The sequence below is a fragment of the Castanea sativa genome, chromosome 4, assembly GCF_040712315.1.
Source record: "Castanea sativa cultivar Marrone di Chiusa Pesio chromosome 4, ASM4071231v1".
NCBI classification, from domain to species: domain Eukaryota; kingdom Viridiplantae; phylum Streptophyta; class Magnoliopsida; order Fagales; family Fagaceae; genus Castanea; species Castanea sativa.
In genome coordinates this window covers 3,075,914-3,094,787 of record NC_134016.1, presented here as the reverse complement: position 1 = coordinate 3,094,787, position 18,874 = coordinate 3,075,914, and the positions used below count along the sequence as shown (strand labels likewise).

Below are 18,874 nucleotides of genomic sequence, written 5' to 3'. Positions count from 1 at the left end.
CCGATCTCAACCCTCGCCCTCCAAACCTCCATCTCTCAACCTTCATCCTCCATCTCCGATCTCAACCCTCTGGCTTTGATAAGAGAGATTATATATGATTTTTATATATCCAGGTAGAGGGGTGTATATGGAAATTTCGGGGTGAGTGGTAGGAGAGCATATACAGGTTCTTTTCTGAGGAGCGGTGCGCTTCACGATCTGGTGGTGGTGGTGAGGGTTGCTGACAGTGCCAGACGTGCCGCCGTGTGGGGAGACGGAGATGGATCTGTTGGGAGAGATCGAGCGGTCGTGGTCGATGGAGAATCGCATCGAAGGAGACAACAGAGGGGAGACGTTGTACATGTTGACGCGTGGCGGTGAGGCGGAGCGGTGGCGGTTGTTGAAGAAGGTCGTCGATCTGGACGAGATGTTGAGATCGGTGGGGCTTTGTCACCGGAGAGAGATCTGACCTGATTCATCAAATAGCCTAAGACTGTTCAGCTTCAGAGGAAGAAGCGGATCCTCAAGCAGAGGCTCAAGGTCCCCCCAACTCTCAACCAGTTCACCAAAACTCTCGACAATAACCTTGGTATGTATACTATTTGATTCTTACATTTTTTGTTTTTTTTTTTACTACTCCAATTATTTGAGATTTAAGGAATCATATTGTTGTAACGTGATGGAGGTTTTATGTTTGGTTTGGCCACTTTGAATTAATTCATGTGATTTATGAGTTATTATATCATTGATTGGAGTTCTTCAATGTCTCTGTTTAAAATGGGCTTATTTTTAAGTGCTTCATAAGTACTATAGATTAGTTTAAATAATTTGGGTCATATATATATCCGTTCATATATTGTATGAGGGTTTTGGGGTTTGCTTTAATAGTTCACTGAGTCTGAGTTTTGAGGTCTTGCAAAAGGTGTATATTTTATCATGGAGAGAAGCTCATTTCTTTTGTTTTTTGTTTTTGTTTTTGTTTTCTAACTGCATATGGTCATCCATGAAGAGTTACAGTAGTCAACAGAAGTGGCTTCCAATCATTTAATGACTATTTAACTATCCTTTGTTGTGGTTGACTAGTTTAGAGCAGCACTCCATGTACTTGTGGTTTTTATGGAGGGGCCTCCACATGCTCTAACCATGCAAGTAATCAAGGAGGTGATTAACTCTACCGTAGTTGAATATGTAGAAAAGGTAGGTATGGTATTTTATTTTATTTATATATTTATTTAAATCACATGATTTTTTACTTATTTTTCTTTTGTCTCCTTCATCTAGACAATGCTCTCTATTTACTTCAATACGTTAGCTTCATTAATGTGCTCGATCATAGCAGGTGAATGCTTTCAAATGCCTGCATTTCATGGTAGGAAATTGAAATCATGGTTTCAAATGCTCTCTTATTTTTCCCAACAAATAAATTATTTGTTGTCCAAATCAGATTTTGGCAGTGCTGGTGGTGGCAAGAGTGGATAGATAGCTTATTGGGTGGTTGGAATTCAATGGGTAGTTTGATAGTCTTGTTGCGTTGAGAACCAAAATATGGGATAGTCTTGTTGGATTTTGTGATTTTGTATGATTTTATTTGGTTGTTTGTAATGGTGGTGGCTTGCTCTTTTAATGGGTGGCTCTGTTTTGGGTTTAAAAGGAATGTACGCCAGGTGCTTGAGAAAACTTCTCAATGAATTTCAAATAGGTGCTGCTATCAACCTCTTGGAGCCAACCAGCCAATTGAAGGGAGCTGATTGTTGTGCTACCTGATTTTTGTTTTTAAGTTTCTCATTAATATTAGAAGTCTCTTGGTGAAATTTAATTGAAGCAATCAAGTAAATATGCCATGTATCATTTTTTTTTTTGGTGAGATTTATTTTTACTTTATGTTATATACATACATACACACACACACACACACACACATATATATATATATATATATATATATATATATATATTTTTTTTTTTCCTTTGGCTGAGTCAATGTTGGCATTAAACTTCAGGTAATAAGAATTTACGCTTTTTTTTTAGGGGTAGGAGTTTACTCTTCTTTTTTTAGGGGATTATGCTACTTGGTTTCCCAATTTAAATCAAACACAAACTCTTTGATAACAAACCACTATTATCTTTACGCTTCTTCTTTTTTTAGACGTAGGAATTTATGCTTTTTTTTTTAATGATTTAAGGAGAGAATTAGAGAGGTTTACTAGAGAGAAATCGTATTGGAAGCGATATATTTACTTATTGTCCATTTTGCTGTTTGAGAATTTGGATTGAAATTCACTTAATTGGATTTCATATTGTTAAACTTTGTTGCTGATTGTTTGCCTTTGGCCTTTTGTTTTATAGGATTAGTTATGCCCTGCCATATACGAAGAGCTTGACGGCCCAAAGACATGGAGCACACAAGAGAGGTGTATGGGTAAGTTTGTGATTCTTCAGAACTTCTTTTTGTGTTTGGTAAAGTTGATGTACTGCATTAAGAGTTAGGAGTGTAGCTTAACCCCCCATTATCATCTAAGGAGGCTCTCTTTGTTACTCATTTCACTATTCTGAATGAATTCAGTTGAATATTTTATTTGTAAGTCTTACTTATAGTAACCATACGGTGTTTCATTATTTTGCATGTTGGTATTGTCCTGAGGACATTGTTTTTTTCTCTAATTCTTGTTATATATTTATTTTGACTTTGCCGTTGTCTTGTTATTTTGAACGTTTGCAAAATCTTGTGGGCATTGTAGAAGTAATGTTCTAGATTCAAAGAATTTTAGTTATACTGTTAGCACAAGATGACAAAAGCCAATCCTTATAACAAATTAATTATCAAAAAGAAAACAAAAATCTCATAGTTCTTTTGAATTTTTCTAGCTCACACCAAAAAATCTGCTAATGCTTTGGTGAAAACAATAAAGATGCCATTTGGAGAGGCACCATTGGCTCTTTTGGTTGCAATGGCAAGTGACTAGATATGGCTCTACATTAGAATTTTCTATTAACTGCATTGGTGACTCAATTCGGTCCATTGGGTTCATTTTGTCTATTCGGACCATTTCAGCCACTTTGGTCCAATTTAGAATATTTGGTCCATTTTGGCTTATTCAGTACTCAAATTTCTATTATGCAGAGTGGTTTTGTCTTGATAGAGATAGAGTTGAGTAAATGTTGGTTATTTTCTGCTTCTTTAGTAAATACTTAAGCTTGCATCTGGATTAGCTTTTTAGTTCCATTGCTTATGCACAACTTTTTGAAATCTTGTTTTTTTTCTTGATACAACTGTACTTTTACCCACTTTCAGCAAACCAATAAAAAACTTGTTGTTTATTCTTCAAAAGAATTAATCAGCTTGGTAGTTTGTTATGTCCAATGACACTGGTTTCTATTTTGTAGGATGTTTACTTTTAAGTTGGTCTTGTAATACAGAAATAAATTTAGTTTTGCTGTTGAGGTAAAACTTAAAATATTATCAAGGTGTATAATTTATAGATGACATCAATTTGTTTTACTTGTCTCTTTTAGGTTTGGACTCTCTAGTTTTTGGAAGTATTTAAATTAAGTGCACTTGAAACAAGGGAAGAATGGGATAACTTTATGACCTTTTGAAAAAGAAGAAACAAGCACCTGAAACTACATGTGCTATAAAGAAAGGTGTCAAATATAAAAGCCGTGCTTTATATTTCTCAGATTTTAGTTTGTAACTTGGTATAATTCAAAATGATTTTTGCATTCTTTATTTGAATGTTGTATTATAATTGGTGGGATAACTTGTAAATTCTTTAGTAGTTTTCATGGATCTTGTAAATCTTAGATTGTAATTCTTTTGGAAACCATTTCAGAGTTCTTTTAATGAAATTCATTATTACTTATAAAAAAATATATAAAAAGAAAAAAACTCTTCTCCACGAATCAGATATGCCTTATATCACTGGGTTTTATTCTTGGGGAACATATAACTACATAGAGAGCATATTTTTCTTTTTGATTGGCTGAAAAATCATTCTTGGTGTAGGAGAGCAGTTATCCATACGCATTCTTGGACTCTCATTTATTTTACAGCTTGGGTACACCAAAAAGCAAGAGGAAAGACATTTTTGTGGAGTCATCACTTTGGAGGTAAGGATAATAGTTGATACTATTATACTGTCAGATCTATGATTATTGGCTTTCAGTGCTGATTGGAATTACCTTTATATTTGTTGGAATTACCTTAAATATCACTTGTCTTATTGTTGAGATAGATGCCAAAGTGATTGTGGATGTCTTCCAAAATCCTGCCTATAAAAATAATAATAGATACAAAAGAACTCAAGTTGCCTCTCATATAAAGTTGATGAGTTATGCTAGGTTTGACACATTGGGAGGCTGTTTGCCTTCACAAAAATAGCATTATTGTTGTGATGTAGGCAAATAAATTTTTGGAATTTCAGTGTATAGATGCTTTGTGGAAACTAGAAAGTCTCTATGTTTTGAAATATTGTTGTTATTATGATTGTTATATCCTACTGTTTGAACTCTGGGCATCAATTTTGTGTTTCATTGCTGAGAAAGTGTAGGAAAGTCAAAGGAAAAAAATGTTCCTAGTGTAATTGTGTTCCTCTTGATCTTCTTGAAGGCAAGAGAGAAGCTGAGGGTGTAGAGTAGGCTGCTGTGAAGTATTCAGGGGTATAGCTGAAGGCAAGAGAGAAACTAAGGGTGTAGAGCAGCTGTGAAGTATTCAGGGGTATAGCCGCGTTTTAAAAACGTGGCCATAGTGATGGGCTGAAGCCGCGTTTTAACTAGCCTAAAGCCGCGTTTCAAAAACGCGGCTTTAACCCACAACTATGGCCGCGTTTAAAAAAATGTGGTCATAGACCCCTCAAGCCTATAGTTACGCATTTTAGGCCACTGTTAAAAACGTGGCCTAAAAAAACGCGGCTATAGACCAAATCGTCCTATAGCCACATTTTTCTGAGCTATAGCCACGTTTTAAAAACGCGGCTATAGAACCTTTTTTTTTGTAGTGCAACAAGCTTCCTTCCTAATAACATCATCAAAACAAGAAGGACAACTACCCAACACTAAAGAACCAAAGAATTTACAATTAAGAGCCATTTGGCTAAAGTGTAATAATCATGAATTGTGTAATAATATATATGTGAATAAATATCGTTTTCTAATGATACTTAATTGTAAAGTGTGTGTAAGTGCACAATTACACCTGGACCCAAAGACAATTACGGGCTCAGGCCCAATGAGCCTTAAACAATAAAATTTGTAGAGTGTGGGCTTAAAATCTAGGTTAGAGGTAATGAGAACTTGATAACAGGCTAAGAGTTACAAACACTTGTAAATAACAAATGATAATTGCAAATAAACCTCCTCGGACGTAAGCCGATGACTACTTCTGTATTATTTCTCTTTCTCTCTTAGAAGTTACAATTCTTAATTTCTTTCTTTGTTACCGACCCCCCTCTTTCTCTGGCGTTTATCTCCCTTAAATACTTCTTTTTCTGATGCTTTATCCACGTGTTGCTCCAACCCCCTCCCCCCTAGATATTTCTTTTCTTAGTACCTTTGAATAGTGACCAGAAGTTTCAGTTCTACTGTTCAGGGGTCACTTTCCCATTAATGCGGCCAGGGAGGTAGGTGCAGAGTCTTTAATGTGGTGGTGGCAGCCTTTTCTTTTGGTATTTTTCTAACACCAGTGTACCTTGAAGATTCAGGGTTTCCCCCTTTAACCATTAGTCTTTCCAAAGTTGTGCTTTGACCTTCATAATGAAGCTTTGAGTTCTCTTGGATCTGTTCGAGGAGAAGCTCGCCATCGGCTGTATCTTCAGACCCTCAGCGTATGGGCCAATTCGCAGAGTTAACAAATTCTTAACTCTGGAGCAGGTCGGCCCTCCATGCTACAGTCCAAAGGCCCATATGTCCACTTGGGTCCTTTTACTCCCCACAATAGCCCCTCAAAACTCTACTTTTCATCATCCGAGGAGAAAAATAGGGTTTTGATCCAACGAGGACTTACCTCACACGTTTTGTAAATAATTGCACGTGTGGAGACCGTTTCACGTTCCAGAAGATGCCACTTGGCGGTTTTATTTTCAAAAACGCGCGCATTTATTACCGTAAGTTACGCCTTGTCCCCCACGTTCAACGGTGAGATGAGCATCCTACGGCCCTTGTTACTCCATGAAAATTTGGGCGGGACAAATGTAATTTCGAGGCCGCTTCCCGCACGTCGTGACGCTTCGGGAACCTGCGCCTTCATTTATTTCTTCAGAGGCTAATCCCATCAAAACATCAGTAATCACCTTTTGTCTGCACAAATCTGTGGAAATTCGCACAACTTCAAATTTGTAAGTGATTATTCCTTTTCCTTAACCCATTCTCCTCGGATCCTGTCCTTGGCTCCCCTTCTAACCGTTTTCCCTTTTAGAACTTAGTCTTTCGTTCCTTTCTGATGGGAAAGTTTATGTGTCTAGTTGATACCGCCGCTGGGATGGAAGGTTTTAGAGCTAAGTATAACATCCCTAGTGATGTAGGTTTAAAATACTGCCCGGCAGAAGCCGTGGCCGGTTCTAGGAAAACCGGAGAGGTCATTATCCCAATGGTCGCCTTCGTAGAAGGTGGAATGACCCTCCCAATGAAACCCGTAACCAGGGAGTACCTCCGCAACCACCGGTTGTGTCCCGATTAGTGTGCTCCCAACGTTTTTAGAGTCTTAGGTAGTGTCGACGCTCTAAACGAGCAGATGGGTCTCAACCTTACCTGGCACGACGTTGTTTTCATGTACGAGTGCCATAAACTTAAAAATATAGGTTATTACATCAAATCCCGTTCTAGCGTAGTTAGGTTAATCTCCTGTTTATCCAAGTCTAATAAGGGCATGAAGGATGACTACCTCATCGTCTCAGGCAACTGGCACGACGGCCCCCACTGCCCAGTTGAGTGGGGAGATCCAGGTGCGACACCTTAGGATTTAACTTCCTACCCTATAACTCCCTCTATCATCTAGGAATGTGCATTTGCATTTACTTGAGCATCTAACTTTAATTTATTACATGTTCTACGAATCTGACCATGTTTGTTTATTTGGATGTCTTTCTTTGCAGATAAGCAACTCGTACGCCCACGTTTAAGCCATTGCAACGTTGTCGATTTGAATCGAGTGCTACGCTCCGAGGTGTTCGTCAGCGAAGACTTACAAGTGAGGGCAGCTCATCTGATTCTAAGGTACAACCCTATCTCTTCGGACTTCTAGGAGATCGAGAACTCAATAATTGCGGGTGACCGGAGGCAAAGAAGGATTCACGTAGCTAGGTCGCACTTTTTGGCTGACCACGACATCCCTGACGCCCCTCACACCGTATTGTACACACAGCCCATAGCAGCAGTCCCCCTCGCTGTGCACTCTCAGGCAATTGCTGTCCTAGAGGAGCGAGTGTCTTCTTCGAACACGTTGGACGAGGAGATAGAACAGTTTCAGTTTGAGGACTCCCCACGACCTCGCGGAAACCCGTTCGTTGTTCTTTCCGACAAGGAAGAAGAAGTAGCCGAGACCTCTGGGATCGTGGGCCTAGTGATAGCATGTCCAGAAGACAGCTTCATTGAGGAAGACATGGACGAGCTTAAGGGCCTCATGACCGCGAGAGGCGCGAGAGTGGCCAAAAAGGGAACGAGGGGGTCCCTAGTTCCCTCTGCCTTGCCACCACCCCCTCCTCTAGCCTAGCCTAAACCTCCCACCGACGATCATAAGAAGAAAAGAAAGGTGGATGCCGAGGGGGCTGGTGGCGAGAAGCCAAAGAAGAACGCGCCTGCCGGCCCAGAGAGCTGAACAAGGGCAAAGGGCGCGCCCGCTCAGTTGAAAGTGGGGAGATCAGAGACGTGGCCGAGGTGCGCCGAGCACCAGCTACCTGGTCTCCTGACTTGAGACTGGACGGCGCACCAATTCCCTGCCACTCCAGCATTAGGGCAGTCCAACAAGGCCATGCCCACCATCTGGCCGAAGTGTTGGAGCGTCCTCTTCTGCTGCCCAAGGACATGGAAACCTTGGAGAAGATGGGTCAGCCTCAGCTGTTCCTTTCATTAAAAAGGGGTTTAGCTCTGGTAAGTTCCACCTCGCACTCGTACTTTATATTTATTCTAACCACTTTACCATCTTTAACCTCCTGACATTTTTGCAGTCCATCCAAGAAGTTTTCGCGGCCGAGAAGTTCGTGGAGGATTCTCAGAAGCGCGCTGGGATGGAGCAAGAGCTAAGGCAAGAGGCAGAAAGGTCCCTAAGCCAGGCCCTAGCAGAGAATGGGAAGATCACATCAAGGCTGGCCGATCTAAAAAGAGAGAGGGATGGTGCTGAAGCCAGCTTGAAGGCGATGGAGAGCCAAGTGGAGGGGCAGCGTAAGCTTCTCCGCCAAAAGGATGACGAGCTCGCCCAAGTCCAACAGGCACGCTCTGACTTGGAAAAGGAGCTTACACGGGCGAAGGAGGATGCTCGCGCCCACAAGCACGCACTGGAGGCAGCAAAGAAGGCCAGCTATCAAGAGGGGGTGACTAGAACGCAAGAACAGCTGACAGAAACTTTTGCGGCCTTGTGCCGAGAGTACTGTCAGCAGGTCTGGGGAGAGGCCATGAATGCAGCAGGGGTTCCTCAAGCTTCCGAGCTGAGGAAGCCCGAGAATATTTGGCTTCCCCTAGACATACAGGAAATTGAAGACCCTCCTGTTGCTGCCTCTTCTGCCCTTCTTCCTGTGGTGCAAGAACTTGTTCCTGATCCTACAGAACCTGAAGGTTCCCATAAAGAGAAGGATGAGTGTGGTGGTGCCGAGAAGGAGCAAATTCAAAACGTGGAGCCCCTCATTCCTTCAACAGACAAAGGGAAACAAGCCTTGTCCACCTTTGAGCTGGAACTGAAGAGCACTGAGGCTGGCAGCAGCTCCCTCCAAGACCCCCTCCCTAGTTTAGGGCCTAGTATAGGAACTTTCGGTACTCCCCTTTTTTGTATATAATTAATGAAGAACATTTTTATTCAACTTTCGTTCATGTTGTCTTTGTTTTACCTTATTCTTTTTGTGCTTGCCATGAAAGTTTTCACTAATAAATAGTTAAAGGGAAAACAGAATAAGTAAGTCTAACTCCACCAATCAAACAACTATAACTTCAAAACAGTTGTATAACTTAGTTTGGTCATTAATCAATGCCTTAGTTAAAAGACCCATATGATGGTTGAACCTTTGTAATGTGAAGTATTACTCTGAGCAGGATGTCAGGTCTGAGGGTTATTCCTTGCAAAAATTTATTTAACACTTAATGATATAGAACTTAAAATCTAAGTTAACGAATAGAAAAATAGTGATTTCCACAAAGCATGTGATAAGAATAAGAACAGTAACTAAGATATCAATTTCCACAAGGTTTGTGATCCAAGGACCATACTTAAACAAATTTCTGTTTGACACTTAAGAATAGTAACTTCAAATGTTAATTTTTCCAAAGTAGGAGGTCCGAGGACCCGACATAACTAAGGTTCTGTTTAACAAATGACAAGATATCAATTTCCATAAGGTTTGTGGTCCGAGGACCATACTTAACCAAGTTTCTGTCTGACACTTAATAATAGTAACTTCAAATGTTAATTTTCCCAAAGTAGGAGGTCCGAGGACCCGGCATAACTAAGGTTTTGTTTAACAAATGACAAGATATCAATTTCCACAAGGTTTGTGGTCCGAGGACTACACTTAACCAAGTTTCTGTTTGACACTTAATAATAGTAACTTCAAATGTTAATTTTCCCAAAGTAGGAGGTCCGAGGACCCGGCATAACTAAGGTTCTGTTTAACAAATGACAAGATATCAATTTTCACAAGGTTTGCTGTCCGAGAACTACACTTAACCAAGTTTTTGTTTGACACTTAATAATAGTAACTTCAAATGTTAATTTTCTCAAAGTAGGAGATCCGAGGACCCAGCATAACTAAGGTTCTGTTTAACAAATGACAAGATATCAATTTCCACAAGGTTTGTGGTCCGAGGACTACACTTAACCAAGTTTCTGTTTGACACTTAATAATAGTAACTTCAAATGTTAATTTTCCCAAAGTAGGAGGTCCGAGGACCCGGCATAACTAAGGTTCTGTTTAACAAATGACAAGATATCAATTTTCACAAGGTTTGTGCTCTGAGGACTACACTTAACCAAGTTTCTGTTCGACACTTAATAATAGTAACTGCAAGCCCCTGAAGTATTTATAATTTGAACTACTAACTAACAAAAGCACATTTTATTAATAATAATACCTTCGAAGGTTATTCACATTCCATGGGCGTGGTACAATTCTTTCATCTAGGTCGGCTAGCCGATATGACCCTATGCCCGCTACGGAAACAATGCGATAGGGGCCTTCCCAGTTTGGTCCTAGCTTACCTCAACCTGGGTTCTTAGAAGTGCCCACAACTTTTCTTAGTACAAGATCCCCAGGTGCGAGTGGCCTTAGCTTTATGTGGGCATCATATCCCCATTTAAGCTTCTGTTGATAGTAAGCCATTTGGACCATAGCTGCCTCGCGTCGTTCCTCAAGTAAGTCAAGACCTTTCTCCAGGAGTCCATCGTTATTCTTCGGGCTAAAAGAACTCGTCTTCAGGGTGGGAAAGCCAGATTCCAGAGGTATCACCGCCTCGGCTCCATAAGTCATAGAGAATGGTGTTTCTCCCGTGGACCTGCGCGGTGTAGTCCGATACGTCCACAGGACATGTGGGAGTTCTTCTACCCATCTGCCCTTCGCATCGTCCAACCTTTTCTTCAGCCCACTGACTATGACCTTGTTAACGGCCTCGGCTTGCCCATTTCCCTAAGGATAAGCTGGGGTGGAGTATCTATTTATGATGCCCATATCACCACAATATTTCCTAAAAGCCTTGCTGTCGAATTGAACGCCATTGTCTGAGATAAGTGTGTGTGGTATACCGAATCTAGTGACGATGTTTTTTCAGACAAACTTCTTGGAATCATCTCTGATATTTGCTAAGGGCTTGGCCTCAACCCATTTAGTGAAATAGTCTGTTTCCACGAGAAGCCATCTTTTGTTTCCTGCAGCCCTTGGAAATGGCTCCACTATGTCCAATCTCCATTGTGCAAAAGGCCAAGGACTGGAGAGAGGGTTGAAAGCCCCTCCAGGTTGATGAATATTAGGGGCGAACCTCTAGCATTGATCACACTTTCGAGCATAGTCTTGAGCCTCCCTCTGCATATTGGGCCACCAATAACCCTGAGTCAGAGCTCTGTGGGCTAAGGACCTTCCCCTGGTGTGGCTCCCACAAATCCCTTCATGCAGTTCTTCCAGAAGTGCCTCTGTTGATTCAGGATGCACACACAACAAGTATGGTCCTGAGAAGGACCGTTTATACAGTTTCTGGTCCTCGGACAACCAGAAACGTGGCGCCTTTCGATGTATCTTATCTGCTTCAGATTTGTCCTGAGGAAGGATGTCATTCTTAAGAAAAGATATAACCGGGTCAATGCAACTAGGTCCAGGCCTTATCAGGTGAATGCGAACTGCGCTAACAATGGTAAAAGTTGGCTCTAGCAAATCCTCCACGAGGATAATCCTGGGCAAACCCTGAGCCGAGGACGTCGCTAACGTAGCCAAAGAATCTACATGGATGTTTCCACTCCTAAAAATGTGAGCTAAGACGAAGGAGTCAAATTCAGCTTGCTGACGCTTGACCTGGGCCAAATATTCCTGCATTCTGGGGTCTCTAGCCTCCATGGTCCCCATGACTTGGCCGACCACTAACTGAGATTCCGAGAACACATGGATTTCCTTTCCACCCATCCTACGTACCATCTTCATGCCCACCAAGACTGCTTCATACTCGGCCTCATTATTAGTAGCCAAGAACGCCAATCTCAAAGATTTTTCGAAGACAATCCCCTCAGGAGACATTAGGACAAGTCCAACACCAGACCCTCTCTGATTAGCTGCCCCATCGACATACACTTTCCAAGTCGGAGGTACTGCGGCTGTGATCACACCAACTGATTTTTCATCCATGCGCGCCTCTTTCAGAGTTTCTTCTAGCAATGGTTCGGTAAACTCTGCCACCAAGTCAGCGAGGACCTGCCCCTTCACCGAGGTGCGAGGCCTGTATTTAACGTCAAAAGCTCCTAAAATGGTTCCCCACTTTGCCACCCTACCAGAGTAATCGGTGCTGCGTAACACCGCCTTGAGAGGCAATTAGGTCAGAACCACCACAGTGTGAGACTGGAAATAATGAGGAAGCTTGCGCGTGGCATGAACTATGGCCAGAAGTGCTTTCTCCAAGAGTAGATAGCGCATCTCGGCCTCACTTAAAGACTTACTAACGTAGTAGACCGGTCTTTGCACCTCACTTTCATTCCTTATAAGGACCAGGCTGACCACGTGGATGGCCACTGCCAGATAAGCAAACAAAACCTCGTCCGCCTCGGGGCGAGACAAAATGGGTGGCCGAGAAAGATATTGCTTAAGCTGTTTAAAAGCTAACACGCAGTCCTCGGTCCATTGAAACCCTTTCCACTTATTCAACAATTGGAAGAAAGGACGGCATCGGTCAACTGACCGAAAGATAAACCTATTCAATGCAGCAATCATTCCGGTCAATTTCTGGATTTCTTTTGGGTTCCGAGGCGGCTGCAAATCCTGAATAGCCTTGACCTGCGCTGGGTTCACCTCTATGCCTCTGTGAGTAATCATACACCCCAGGAACTTTCCAGATCCCACGCCAAAGGAGCACTTTGAGGCGTTAAGGCGCAACTTGTACTTTCTTAGCACCTGGAAGGTGTCGGCTAGATCTTTGACGTGTGAAGGTATTGTTTTGCTCTTCACCACCACATCATCTACATACACCTTAATGGTCTTCCCTAGTTGTTGTTCAAACATTCTGGTCATCATTCTTTGGTAGGTAGCCCCAGCATTCTTCAATCCAAATGGCATAACCTTATAGTGGTAGTTCCCTGTTGGAGTAATGAAAGCGGTCTTCTCCTGATCCTCCAATGCTAATGGAATCTGATGGTAACCCTAGAAGGCATCCAAAAAACTCATTCGAGGATGTCCGACAGTGGCATCCACCAGTTGATCAATACGCAGCATTGGGAACGAATCCTTAGGGCAGGCCTTGTTCAAATCTGTGAAGTCCACACATACTCTCCACGTTCCATTCTTCTTTTTAACCACAACCATATGCGCCAACCATTCCGGGTAGAAAACTTCTTTAATAGCCCCAGCCCTCTTGAGTTTGAGCACCTCTTCCTTCACAGCCTCGGAATGTTCTTTGGAAGAACGCCGAGGGGGCTGCCTTCTCGGAACAATGGCAGGGTTGACGTTTAAACGATGACAAATGAAGCTCGGATCTACGCCTGGAGCCTCATAAGGGTCCCACGCAAAAACATCAATATTGTCCTTCAGAAATTTCAATAACTCCATCTTCTCCTGGTGTGGCAAACGTATGCCAACTTGGAAGAACCTCTCTGGGTCATCCGCTATCAAAAACTTCTCTAACTCCTCACAAATAGCCTCCTCTCCTGTCACTGTTCCAGGTGCATCCGGAGCTATTAATTGCTATGACTCTTGGATGGGCAAAGCTGATGACTCGGCTTCTGTCTGATGAAGCACTGCAGCCGATATGCATTGCCTGGCCACCGATTGGCTGCCGAGGATTTCCTCAACATACTCCCCCGAGGGGAACTTAACCTTAACATGCAAGGTAGAGGAGATAGCTCCCAGAGCGTGCAGCCATGGCCTGGCGAGGATGGCTGTATATGGGGAGTACGCGTCGACCACAATGAAATCCACCTCAACCGTTTCTGAGCCGGATTGGACGGGCGAACGAATCTGTCCCTTTGGCACAACGGCCCTTCCTTCGAAGCATATGAGTGGCGAGTCATAAGGAGTAAGATCTTCCAACTTCAGCCTTAGCCCCTTAAATAAATCAGGGTACATGATATCTGCACCGCTGCCCTGATCAATCATCACTCTCTTCACATCATAACTCCCTATCCTAAGAGTAACTACAAGAGCATCGTCATGGGGTTGGATAGTACCAACCTTATCCTCCTCTGAAAATCCCAAGACAGGTAAAGTCACCTTCAACCTCTTCGGCCTGCAGCCTGCCTCCTCGGCCTGAGAATGGGAAACCGCCATCACCCTAGTGGGACCTGAGCTAGTCCTGCCAGGTGCAGCGAAAATAACGTTAATTGTTCCCAATGCCGGCCGAGATGGATTATTCTTCTGATTGTTCGAGCCAGATTGGCTGCCCTGTCCACCAGGTTGACACAAGTGCTGCTTTAGTTTTCCTTCACTGACCAGTTGCTCCAAGTGGTTCCAAAGGGTCCGACAGTTCTCGGTAGTGTGGCCCACGTCCTGATGGTACTGACAAAAGAGGTTCTGATTCCTCTTCGCAGGGTCTCCTGCCATCTTACTAGGCCACCTGAAGAAGGGCTCCTTACGAACTTTCTCCAATAATTGGTGCACTGGTTCTCGGAACACAGTGTTCACGGCCTGAGTTGCTGCCGAGCCGAATTGACCGACATAATCTCTTCTCGGCTTGTTGTTGTGATATTTATCCGACCTGAAATCCCTTCTCTCTTGTGGGATAACCTTCTCCTTACCTTTTCCTTGCTGCTGGTCTTCCTCCACTCTTTTGTACTCGTCAATACGGTCCATGAGGCAACGTACGCTGCGGACGGGCTTCTTAGTCAAAGACTTTCTCAAGTCGTGATCAGTAGGAAGACCTACCTTAAAGGTATTGAGCGCCACCTCATCGAAGTCACCATCTATTTCATTAAACATTTCCTAGTACCGGTCGGAATATGCTTTCAACATCTCCCCTTCCCTTATGGTCATGGATAGCAGCGAGTCCAATGGCCGAGGTACCCTGCTACACGTAATGAACCGCGAAGGGAATGCTCTAGTGAGCTCCCCAAACGAACCTATAGACCCCGATTTAAGGCCGTTGAACCACCTCATAGCAACAGGTCCCAAGCTAGAGGGGAAAACTTTACACATCAGGGTCTCGTTATGAGAGTGCACCGCCATCCTCTGGTTAAAGTGACTCACGTGCTCCACCGGATCAGTCCGGCCATTGTAGATGGTAAAGGTGGGCTGAGTAAACCTCCTAGGAAGCCTCCCTTTCTCAATCCTCCGTGAAAACGGAGATTTGGAGAGTTGGTGCAACGCCCGACTCATAGCATCGTTCCCTAAGCCCCTAGAAGGAAGCTTCTTGCGTCTGGGAGCTGGCTGGTCGTCCTCCTCACCAGAGGACATTGCACTGGGGGGTGAGCATGACCTTAAGCTGTATCTACCTCCCCAGACCTCCTCTGAGGAAGGATTAGATGAGGACGGTGAAGACTTACGTCTGGCGCGACGCAGCTTTCTTTTCAAACGATTAATCTCCTTCTGCATGGCTTTAGCACCATCCTCATGGGTGTTGCTACCCCCCATGAGTATGGCTAGCCCCGGGGTATTCTGTATGGACACTTCCCTCACGATCCCTTCGACGCTCAAGACGCTCGAAAAGATCCTCCGGTTGTGATCCCTGTGACTCTGCATGGTGAGAACCCAAGCCTGCCATAGTATCCCTGCTCCCTCTAAACTAGATTTCCCACAGACGGCGCCAATTGTAAGTGCACAATTACACCTGGACCCAAAGACAATTACGGGCTCAGGCCCAATGAGCCTTAAACAATAAATTTGTAGAGTGTGAGCTTGAAATCTAGGTTAGAGGTAATGAGAACTTGATAACAAGCTAAGTGTTACAAACACTTGTAAATAACAAATGATAATTGCAAATAAACCTCCTCGGACGTAAGCCGAGGACTACTTCTGTATTATTTCTCTTTCTCTCGTAGAAGTTACAATTCTTAATTTCTTTCTTTGTTACTGACCCCCTTCTTTCTCTGGCGTTCATCCCCCTTAAATACTTATTTTTCTGATGCTTTATCCACGTGTTGCTCCAACCCCCTCCCCCTAGATATTTCTTTTCTTAGTACCTTTGAATAGTGACCAGAAGTTTCAGTTCTACTGTTCAGGGGTCACTTCCCCATTAATGCGGCCAGGGAGGTAGGTGCAGAGTTTTTAATGTGGTGGTGGCAGCCTTTTTTTTTAGTATTTTTCTAACACCGATGTACCTCGAAGATTCAGGGTTTCTCCCTTTAACCATTAGTCTTTCCAGAGCTGTGCCTTGACCTTCATAATGAAGCTTTGAGTTCTCTTGGATCTGTCCGAGGAGAAGCTCGCCCTCGGCTGTATGCTCAGACCCTCGGCGTATGGGCCAATTCGCAGAGTTAACAAACTCTTAACTCTAGAGCAGGTCGGCCCTCATGCTACAATCCAAAGGCCCATATGCCCACTTGGGTCCTTTTACTCCCCACAGTGTGTAAATATTAGAAGTATCTAATTACCAGTGGACAAAGATTGGCAAAGATTTTATTTTATTTTATTTATTTTGATGATGGCAAGGAGTTTGAACGTAGCGTAAGGTTACAACAATACTCAACATTTTATAGTTGGATATAAATTTTGACAAATTCACCGTTAAATTACATTATACCTTCTATATTTGTAAAATTTTTAGAATATAAAAAATTAATATTATTGTCATTAATTAAATATTTAATTTTTAATTTTTTATAATGTCAAATTATAAATAAAAAAATAAGTTTATATATGAAATAGTAAATAAAATTTAATTGACACGAAATTTTACCATGTAAAAAGCATGTCATCTAACTTTTAGATTTTTAAAATATATAGTCATCTACTCGTGTTAATTCTTTAAATCAAAGTTGTAAGTTTAGGCTGCAACTAAGTTTGGGGTAAAACTTTGTTTATTATTAATTATATTAAGATGATCAAGTGAGCATTTAGACTTTCATTGCCACAACAATTGTAGGGGAATTAGCAAAAAATGATCTGTTGGAAAGATGATTTAGTTCTTAGATTACAGCTTTGAGAACAACAATTTTGTTCCTATACAAAGGGGAAAAAAAATCTTTCTTTCTGTACAAGGTGGAGGTATTAGGTTTAGGTTTGAGTTATAAAGCATAAAAATTGATAGTAATAGTCATAATAATATTGATGAAAACATAAATAAAAAGAAGAATATATAATTTCCAGAACAGAGTCTTACTTGAGAATGTGAAAACTTGAATTTCGTCTTTGAGAACTAATGCACTTGATGATCTTTGGTAATACGAAATTACAATTTTGGAATTTGAGATTTCAACGAAATGGAAAATAGTACAAGTGAAAGAGGTTGGGAATTGTCAATGGAAGGAGATCTGGGAGGCTTTGGTGTTTTGTCTGCTTCAGTTAAAAGTGGAGCTTTTCATGGGTGAGAAGGTAGACATTCACATAAGCCTTTTTTTTTTTTTTTTTTTTTAATTTTATTTTAACATAACAATTTTTTTTTATTTTACGTATTTTTAAAATATATATGATCACATAATATACAAGTGTCATGTGAAACATTTCACATCGGGAAATGGGAAAGGAATAGTTGATAGATGTATGAAACCATGACCTTACACCACATGTGAAGGTGGAATACAATTAGGCTATGGCCCATTGGAAAGAAACTTTTTTCCACTGAAAAAGTTGTTTAGAGCTTCTTCTTGGAAGTAGCAGAGAGTATAACTTATGTCTAGTCCATGATTGTGGGTCCAGATTCGTTGATCCGAACCCAGTCTTGATCTGAATCTGTCGATCCAATCATGTCCTTTTTTTTTTTTTGGTTAAACAAAGCTCATAATAATATTAATTAGAAACAATCACAATAATTATCAATCTATTTACAAAAAGCTCAACTTTAGACAAGGCGGGTCATTTAAAATATGCAGAGCAGGTCCTTTGTTCTCAGGTTCACATTCAGGCTTCAATAACTTTAACCTCAATTATTACAAATATTGATCACATTTGTGTTTAGGTCAATCAATGCCTTTTACGCTAGCTTCTTTTTAGGTACATCATAGTTGGCATGCAATTCTCTTCCACCAATTTCGCTGATAAAGTACAATGCGCATCTAGCACTTTCTGCACTATCTCTTGCCATCTTCCAAGAAATTGCTCCTTTGGCAGACTCCTCCTGGATACAAATATTTTAGATCATCTAATTTTTTTATGTAATTTGTTTAAATTATTTGATCTAAATAGTTGCAAGTTGTATTATTTTGTGATATATCATCTATTTTAGTTGAGATATCTTTTTGTGCATGGTTGTTAGTTTTGTATTGTTTTGTAGTTGGGATGATCATGTATCGTTAGATACAAGAATTGTATTGACTGTATTAGTATGTATAGTCTAATCCATAAGCATGTAATTACTTTATTTTTCTTTATTTTGTTCTGCCCAAAGCAAAATAATGTAATTACATGCTTATGAATTAGACAGTTCATACTTCATACTAATACAGTATATATTTTTGGGTGGGGATCATTATGTTTGCCTTCTTTCTCTTTAATTGTTTCGTTTGATTAATTGTTCCATCTATATCCTTTTGTTATTATCAGATTTTATCTATAGGATTCATGAGACTAAAACTAAAACCAAACTTTCTAGTGTGACCAATTTGATTGTAAATATTGTAAATACATATTTAGTCAGATATATTTAATTATATTGCATAAGTGATTGCAGAAGAAATCATTAATTGAATTAATCCCAAATTTGTAAGAAAAATACTTATATATTTAAAACCTTTATAAGTTGTTGACTATTCATGTATCATATAATACAAGATATTATGTGTGATATATACAGATATTAAAAATCTAAGTCAAAGTACGATTCTAATTTTGAAAAAATATATTTATGTAAAAATAAAATAAAATGCATGTTAATGGGATTTCTACCATGCAGAAAATAATGCATCACAAAACTAGGCTCAATTAGT

General features: G+C 41.2%; 1 long non-coding RNA gene across 7 annotated transcripts; it reads left to right on the top strand.

Annotated features, from left to right (window-relative positions):
• Positions 1-599: 599 nt before the first annotated feature.
• On the top strand, positions 600-18,338 carry LOC142630648 (uncharacterized). 7 transcript variants are annotated; one of them, XR_012843379.1, is made up of 5 exons: positions 600-1,176; positions 2,326-2,398; positions 3,991-4,086; positions 16,000-17,324; positions 17,943-18,338. It is a non-coding gene; the product is annotated as an uncharacterized LOC142630648 (long non-coding RNA). The 7 variants fall into 7 exon arrangements; XR_012843375.1 differs by having other exon boundaries at positions 3,983-4,086; XR_012843377.1 differs by lacking the exon at positions 16,000-17,324 and having other exon boundaries at positions 605-1,176; positions 3,983-4,086; positions 17,954-18,338.
• The last annotated feature ends 536 nt before the right edge of the window (positions 18,339-18,874 follow it).